Below are 7,925 nucleotides of genomic sequence, written 5' to 3'. Positions count from 1 at the left end.
TTGGTAATATACATGGTTCTGATTCTGCCAGGTCACTCCATCCCCAGCACAAATGTGACCACATTCAGCTTCAGACAGTGAAAATTAGGATGTCTGGTTCTTGTAGCATCATTTTGAGGCTGAATTAGTGTTGAGGCTGTCTTACCTGCTGATGAGAAATACTCCCCCCTCCTTTGAGGGCTCACACCACGCTTTATTTATTTATTTTTCCCAATTGCAGCAGCTCCTGCTTCCATGTCCATTTGTCAACAGTGAGGAAGAATTACCGCAGGGGCTCAATACCCTACATTTTTGACACAGCAGCATTTCTGGGCAAAGCCTGTTGGACCCTGTAGCTCTTTTCTGCAATGTGAGAAGGAAAAAAAAAAAAGTGTACAAAAACCGTACAAAAGTTCTGCACTTTTAAGTAGGCTAGTTTTTTGAAAGAGGTGTCCTTTCCATTAAACCACCCCACACCAAGGGTTGGCCCCACAGGACTACTCTGGAAGTACTTTAGGGTTATAAGCTGTTTCCCTACCAATGCACTAAACATGCAGTTACTTGTAAGGCTTCCCTCTCACCCTTACCCTTGTAAGCATCCGTGGTCCTCCCTGTCTGGTGTGTTCTGGTGACCAGGAGAAAGCCACAGTTTGGATGACTTCTAGTGGACTGGGCATCTCCAGGAGGGCTGGAGAGTGTACAGATGCCCAGCCTATTCTCCTTGAGGGAACAGGGCAGGCATCAGACTTTGTTGCATGGACAAGCTAAAAAAAAAAAAAAAAAAAAAAAAGCATTTGTTGGGCTGCACCCAGAAACTAACTGAAGGTTTTGGTTATTTACCTGCAGCATGTGTAAAACTCGACATTTTCTTGGAAGAAAAATCATCAGAGGGAGTTAGAAGCAGTTAGAGAGGAGAGACAGACATGGGGCATCAGGCAGTTGTCGAGTTGTTGGTGAAAATCTTAAGTACACCTGCACTGAAGCAGTGCCTTTGTTTTTCTTGTGTGCTTGTTGGATTTCCAGGTCTGAAATACTGAAGAGGTGGGGCCTTTTTCACCTGTTTCCACCACCCCATAGTTGCTGCAGGTCAGTGCAGAGCAGCAGCTCACTCTGCCTTTTGTCTGAGGACACATGCGACTCAGACCCAAAACGACCAAAAGCACTGCTTCCCGCCCATGCTATTTGGCTTGATATGGAAGAAAACCGAGAAAATTAGTGCCCTGTGACAGGCCAGATACCATCCATCTGTGCCGATGCTCCACGAAACAGGTAGTTTGGCACTAGGTCACAGGGCATCATTTTTAGGTGTGACGAGACTTGAATTGAAACCAGCAGCAGCTAGCACCACTTTTTAAATTATTACTGGCTTTTCTATGTACCATCAAGTCTATTCCTTTGTTGCAGGCTTACTTACTTGACAGAGTAGGTGCTGGCAGTTTTGTATTCACTTGTTAAATACACAGGACTCTTCACCTCTGTGTTTGCATTGTTCCAGTTCATTATCCACGAGGTTACAGCAGACGAGGTCTGGGTGAAGTTACTGATCAGCTCAGCTAAAGCTGAGACCTGTTCTCAAAGGACACAGGTAAGCTAACATGGTTTCAGTGTGCAGCCTAACTCCAAAATTATATTGCAAAGCCTCCTAATTTGCAGCCACCTGACTCTGAAGGCAGCTAACCTCAGTAAGCCGTCTCCATGTTTTCTGGTGAGGTGTCCCAGGGCATGTGTAACACGTGGAAGGTCCCAGACTCCTGCTGCTGTGGGGCCCCTGGCAAAAGAGGAGTGATTTTTTTTTTTTTTTCTGCAGTTACTTGGGCATTCAGAGGGATTTGGGGGTGGCCCAGTGGATGCCTTGAGCTCATCTGCCAGAATTGGTGTCTCGAGGCCCTGCCAGATAGGGTGTTGACGTGTCCTGTGGCAAACCAGTCCACCTTTTTTTGACGAGCAGTCATTACATCAGCTGTAACGCATGTCCACCTGAGGACCAGCAAACCATTGTATCAAAACAACATGCCAGGTGAGACAGGGACAAGGAACTCTTGGCTAGACATCCTCGCAGGTGTGCTGTGAAGGAGCTGGGAGCAGAACACCTCCATACCTACAGGAGTTGTGCAGGCCAAAGCCTGGGCAACTGTCTTAGAGTCCTCTCTATACCTACACAATAAAAGTGCTTGTTTGGGGTATTACTGTTTTGCCATTTCAAAGAAAAAGAAAAAGAAAATAATTTATAAAAAAAAAAAAAAAAAGGCTTTGGGGATATAGCTAGGTTTGGAAATTGAAGTAGCCTTTGGATGAAGCAGCACTGTTCAAGATGTGTCACATCAGGGAGCCAAGACATGGCTTACACACCAGACCCTGCTCCTGAACCCTCCTTTGTGACTGGTTGAAGTGGTGCAAAATAAACTCTGTAAAAAGAGCCAGGCCTTGGGAACAGGGGGAGGGCTGGTGTGCTTGTTTGCTAGGCAGAAGTTTTGGCCAGCCAAGAAATCTCTCAGGAGAATAAACCTTGAGGGAAAACAGAAGAGTGACTTTTTGGTCCAGCTAAGAAGTACCTTCATGCCCAGGGTTTGGAGGGTTTCCAGGCTGCTCTCCACCAGGGTCGCAGGATGCGTCTTGGTGCAGTCTGAACAGGGCCCAGGAGATGTCGCCGCAGGACAGCAGTGAAGCAGGCAGGAGCTTCAGTGTCTTACAGAGGCGAGCACTAAATCCATGCAATAACCAGCCTAGGCAACCTCTGGGGCTTCCGTTGTATTTGTATTTAAAAAATAAAATAAAATAAAATATATAGATATTAATAATTATGTGAACGTCAAAGTAATCATTGTCAGAGAAAAACTGAAAATGTGGCAATCGTTGCAATATTTGAGGGGAGGATTTTTCAGTAAAGATTTGCATTCGGGTATAGGTATTTCTAAGTGACTCACAAAAAAAAAAAACGAAGACTATTTTTGCACAGTTACAAAAGCAGTCCTGGGAAAAAACTCATTTTTGTCCATAAAAGGAGTGGTCAGATGGTCAAATTGAGTGGGTTTATTAAAAACAAGCAGCATCCTACTCTTGTTTTTGCATTGCTGTGGGGCTGCTCCTCTCCTTTCCTCTTCCCTCCCTCAAGTTTAACAATTTTCTCATTTTTAGTAGGAAGCTAAAGGGTCACTTTTTAAAACATTAAGAATGCTGTACAAATAAATAAAGCTGCTTTTTTTTCTTTTGCAAAGTCAGCATATAAGAAATGATGCAAACAAGTATGGGCATAATGAGTCAAAGCAATCCACTTGGGACTGACAAAGGCATCCACATAAGCTTCACAAAATCTGCAGCTGTACGCTCAGATGTATTTTAGTTGCTTGCACTTAACTCTTGAGTCTCCATTCTACTCTACTGGGAGACCTGAGTGTAAAACTCATCCAATACATAGCTTTGCAAAAATTGGCGTACATGTACATGGTACTTTGAGCTGTTTTGGCTGCTTCTAAAAAATCCCAATTTCTATAACATTTCCAAATGACTTATTTCTCATTTGCCGGGAGTAATAAGACTGAACACAGTAATGGAATAAATATATATGCTAAGTTACATGCTAAAATAAAAGGGGTACGTTGCACGTTGTTTCTAATGCTATGCCTATGACTTCCATTTTTCGAGTTTGCACATCAAAACTGTCACAACACTTCAGTTATGGTAGAAAACATTTAGATCTATCCACACTATGGTCCCTTGGCTGCCTTCAACACAGCACATCCACACTTTGCAGGCTGTCAGAAAAGCAATCTGCCTTGTATGCTGGATGAGCTGGGCTGGTAAAACTCCCAGCAGCTGCCTGTTTCTCCACATCATCCCCCTAGGCTACCACCTTCCTTCATGTCACTTTGTAACATGACCTGATTTCTGAAGTATGTTCCCTTTGCTTGTGCTATTTGAATAAAAAATACATCTCAAGGGAAGCTGCTCAATATAGGACAGCTCAAAAAGTGTGTTTTTCTGGCAGCTACCAAACCCACCAGCATCAGAAGTTGTCCCCTAGGCTTCAGCTGGTGCATGAGAGTTTTGAGAGCCCAGCAAAGAAAGAATCACTGTGGTCGCTCCAATTTAAGACTGAGGCATTGTTATGAGCAGACAGCAGCAGCAGCCACTGGGCCCGGCGCCCTCCATCCTGCACCCAAACTCTGTCCAAGTAGCAAGGTTTTGGGGTATGCTGCAGTTGTGCAAATAAATTCCTTGGTGTCAGCAGAGGAACACTCTTTGGTAGAAGGTGATGGGGAGGTACAGCTCCTGATAAAGGCACGTCACAGCTACACAGCCGACATTCACCTATACAGTGCTGTAATTCACCAGGCTTGTATGCCAGCGCATAAACTTTCAGCAAATGAAAAGGCCAAGATGTGAATAAAAGTTCAATTAACTATTACAAGCAAATAAAATCTTCCCCCTAATTATATTTATATCTCCAAATTGGCTCAATATATACATCCCTGACAATTCTTCCTATAGCTAACCAATTTAACTTTGTTTAAGAGACACAGCAAAGTTTATGCAGCAAAGTAAAGTTTCATTTAAGTATAAAACCCCAGATACGCTGCCACTTAAAAGCTTCTCATTGCCTACTACAATCTGGCTTGTCCTCTGCAACGATTATATGTTAGAAGAAGCAGAAGGCAGCAAAGCCACAGATTCAGCTTCAGAACTGATGTTATCTGATCAGCCACAGCTGCTCGCATGCATGGTAACAGAGTCATTATGGCACCAGTTTCTTCTGGTAATTATGTACCAATGCACAGGGTATCAAGCTACTTTTGTCTCGAACACTGAAACCTGGCCAAAAGCTGAGGAAGGGGATGAACACATCTGGAGTTCTAGCTGCTTTTCCCCTTCCCATTTGTATCTTTACAAATGTTTGATTTTCTTTTTGTTTTTTTAGGAGTTTGTTGTTGTTGTTGTTGTTACGTATATATATATATATATATATATATTTAATTTTTTTTTAGCCAGTTAGCAAAAAAATGAAGGGGGCAAAAAAGGGAAGGAAGTCTTAAAGGAGCGAACTTAACATTTTGAGTTAGAAGCTGAACATTGCAGGTGAGAAGTACAGTACAGTACTCAGTCACATCGTTAAAAGCTGTCTTCTACACATACGTGTATGATTGCCAAATCTGTCATTGTGACTGCCTGGCTTGTGAAACAGTTCTCTGATAACTCCTGCTATACGTTTCAGTTTAGCTTTACTGTAATTTTGTAATTTTCCCGTGTTTTGCTACTGCATTCTCATTCTGTTCTGTCAACATTATCACTGGCTCATAGTGTAAGTAAAAACCAGCTTCCTACACTTTTTTCTGTACCCAAAATAGTGTAGTCATAACATCATCACACTAGATGGCAACAATGTCCATGGAGAAGGAAAACAAACTCAGCATCAGGTTCTGCAGAGGAACAGAGTGTTATTTGAGAGATTTCACTCCCTCTTATTTAAAAGGGAGCACTAAAGGGAGTACTATATTGGCTAGGGAAATCAGAGTAAAAAAATAAAAATAAAAAAATAAACCAAGGCCACGGTGATTTACATAAACTAACTTGCCAAGATGTGTAAGATGTGGTGAGATGTGTGTTTGAAGACAGCATAGCTCTTATGTCCAGGGCTGATTATATTTTGAACACTATTGACAACAGAGAAATGAAGGAAAGCCATGCCTTAAAAACTGAATACTTTCATCTAATCCTGCAGTGGAAGAAAAGTACAATATAATTTCCTTTCGGTACGTTGTTTCCATAATTCTCCTTTGAACCTCATCTTGGATGATTGCTTTCTGTCCTTCATTCTTTATTTTCTTTCCTAATTGAAGAATGTAAATCCAGAAATGAGTATTTTAGGAAAAAAAAAAAAAAAAAAGAGGAAAAAAAAGAAGTCTTTTATTTGTTACAAAAGAGGAAAAAAAAGAAGTCTTTTATTTGTTACAAATCTACAGATCACTTGCATAGTTGAGACCTTACGAGTAGCAGTGTGTGAAAAGTGAGATCTGCTTGGCAATGTTGCATAGTTTGCAATGCGTTGCTATTGGTAGAAAATAATCAAAATTAATCCACCCATGCATTTTTGAACACACAGTTCAGTTTTGAATTTTGAATTTCCTTCCCTTGCAGCAAGTCAGCTATGGTACACCGAGAGCCAGAGCTGTCAGTGTCTGCTTGCTGGGGAAGCTCCTCTCAGCTGCTCCTGCTGTAGCGCATGACTGATTGCCAGCAAGGAGAAGTGGATAGCAGAGTCAGTGCCACCAAGAGCAGTGGGGAAATGTTCCTTTCTGAGGGTGGCCGTGGTTTAAAAGGCTGAAAGCCTCCTGTGTGAGACCAAAGCAGCCTGCAGTTTGTGCGTGGCAAGTGGGTCCTGACACATGCCAGCACCTGCTGCTCTCTTCTTTCTTCTGGTGTGCTACAGAGACCCTACATTTATAAACCAGTTTATCATGAATAACCTTAGCATAGTTTTAAGGCTTGCTGTAGGTACAAACTGCAAAATGCACATCCACCTCTGGGTTAATCAACCTGACTGCTGTCCAAATACAAAACCCACCACTTCCCAAATGCTACATACTGTCATCCCCTGCAGTTATGTAAGAGAGCAGTGACCTTTCACAAGAAGAGCTTGGCATTTACAAGACCCAGGTGCCAAGCTCAGGGGTTTCTTCCCTCATTAAGGGCAACTGTGTCTGCTTGTCTGGCTCTATGGCATACAGCTGTGCTGTCTGACCACAGGGACCTGGCCTTGCTGCTGAGCAGACGTCTTTTGGAAAGTGAATACACAAGGAGCCCTCACGCTTCCACGTATTTTAAATACACTTTTAATGTTTTTATCAAAAAAAGTAATTGACTTTTCTTTGCTGAAATGAATATCCTGCCTTATACTGCCAGCTTTCTAGTCTTTCCACCCCAGAAAAAAAAAAAAAAAAAAGAAAGAAAATCTGACGTTTTACATAGCTGATTTGCTCAAATTTAAAGTTTGTTTTTAAAGCTCGTTTGAAATTAGACATTTCTTCTGGAAATACAGGGTCTCAGAAAAGGTAAGTAGCACTTATCTCTAAATCTTCCTTATTTATTTATTCTGAAGATCTTGACAATGTTTCCATGTTTACTGGGCGAAAGTGGGACTTTCTGTATTTACTTAAAAGAACTGCAGACTAGCTCCAAACCTTCTAAAGGGACACTTTGCTACCAATAAATTTTACATCATTTTCTTTCTTAAGGGCATTTCTTACACATAATGTAGGAATTCAAACAGTTATATATATAGATCTGGGAGCTACACAAACAGAATTATGTTTACAACATCAGTGTTCACGATATAATTTGACCTGTTCTTGCCTTTTGGCTGTGCTGCTGTTACTGGCTGGTCTGACCAAATATTTTCTTTTCCCTGTTTAAAGAGCATCTTCATATATTTCTGATCTGTTCATTCAATTTTTACATCAAAACTCTGATCACTAAATATATTAGGAGGATGAAGATGTTGTTATTATTTGGAGAAAATACTTTAAAGTGACAGATTTAAATTGTTATATTCTAGGTTTATGTTTCCTGCAAACCTTAGACTACTAGAAAACCCTTAAATCACTAGAAGTGATTTCTGTTAAATTTTATCATACTGGAGAAGTTCTGGAGGAGTAGAGAAAATTCAGTAGTTAAAAAGGTGAACAGGGTGATATACGTGAGTGTAGGCTGGTGGGCTGACAATGGGCAGGGGTCTGGATGCTGGAAAGATGTGGCCAGATGCAGTCAGTGAAAGACTCTAAAGCTCTTTTAGGTGTTTGTGCAGATACAGAAAGACAAAAGCACTGCCAGCCACAGTAATTTTAGATCACAAGCTGTTAATAGCCTGTTCGGGATGCTTCAGAGTTCCAGTTATACTGGCTTGTTTTTTAGTTTATTTTTTTTTAATTCTTTCTACTCAAAAGAGTAACGTT

The 7,925-nt window shown here is 41.4% G+C and overlaps 1 long non-coding RNA gene across 6 annotated transcripts in view; it reads left to right on the top strand.

Annotated features, from left to right (window-relative positions):
* The first annotated feature begins 6,625 nt into the window (after positions 1–6,625).
* Positions 6,626–7,925, top strand: part of LOC137859677 (uncharacterized) — a 53,762-nt gene continuing 52,462 nt past the window's right edge. For 2 of the 6 annotated variants that reach the window (XR_011098460.1, XR_011098459.1), the window contains exon 1: positions 6,634–7,025. This is a non-coding gene — a long non-coding RNA (uncharacterized lncRNA). Of the gene's footprint in view, positions 7,026–7,925 lie in introns of all 6 variants that reach the window. The other 4 variants (XR_011098462.1, XR_011098458.1, XR_011098461.1 and 1 more) reach the window with 4 other exon arrangements.

Source organism: Anas acuta, chromosome 7 (assembly GCF_963932015.1).
Source record: "Anas acuta chromosome 7, bAnaAcu1.1, whole genome shotgun sequence".
In the NCBI taxonomy this organism is placed as follows: domain Eukaryota; kingdom Metazoa; phylum Chordata; class Aves; order Anseriformes; family Anatidae; genus Anas; species Anas acuta.
Note: the sequence above shows the minus strand (reverse complement) of the source record. Positions and strands in the feature narration are given on the sequence as shown.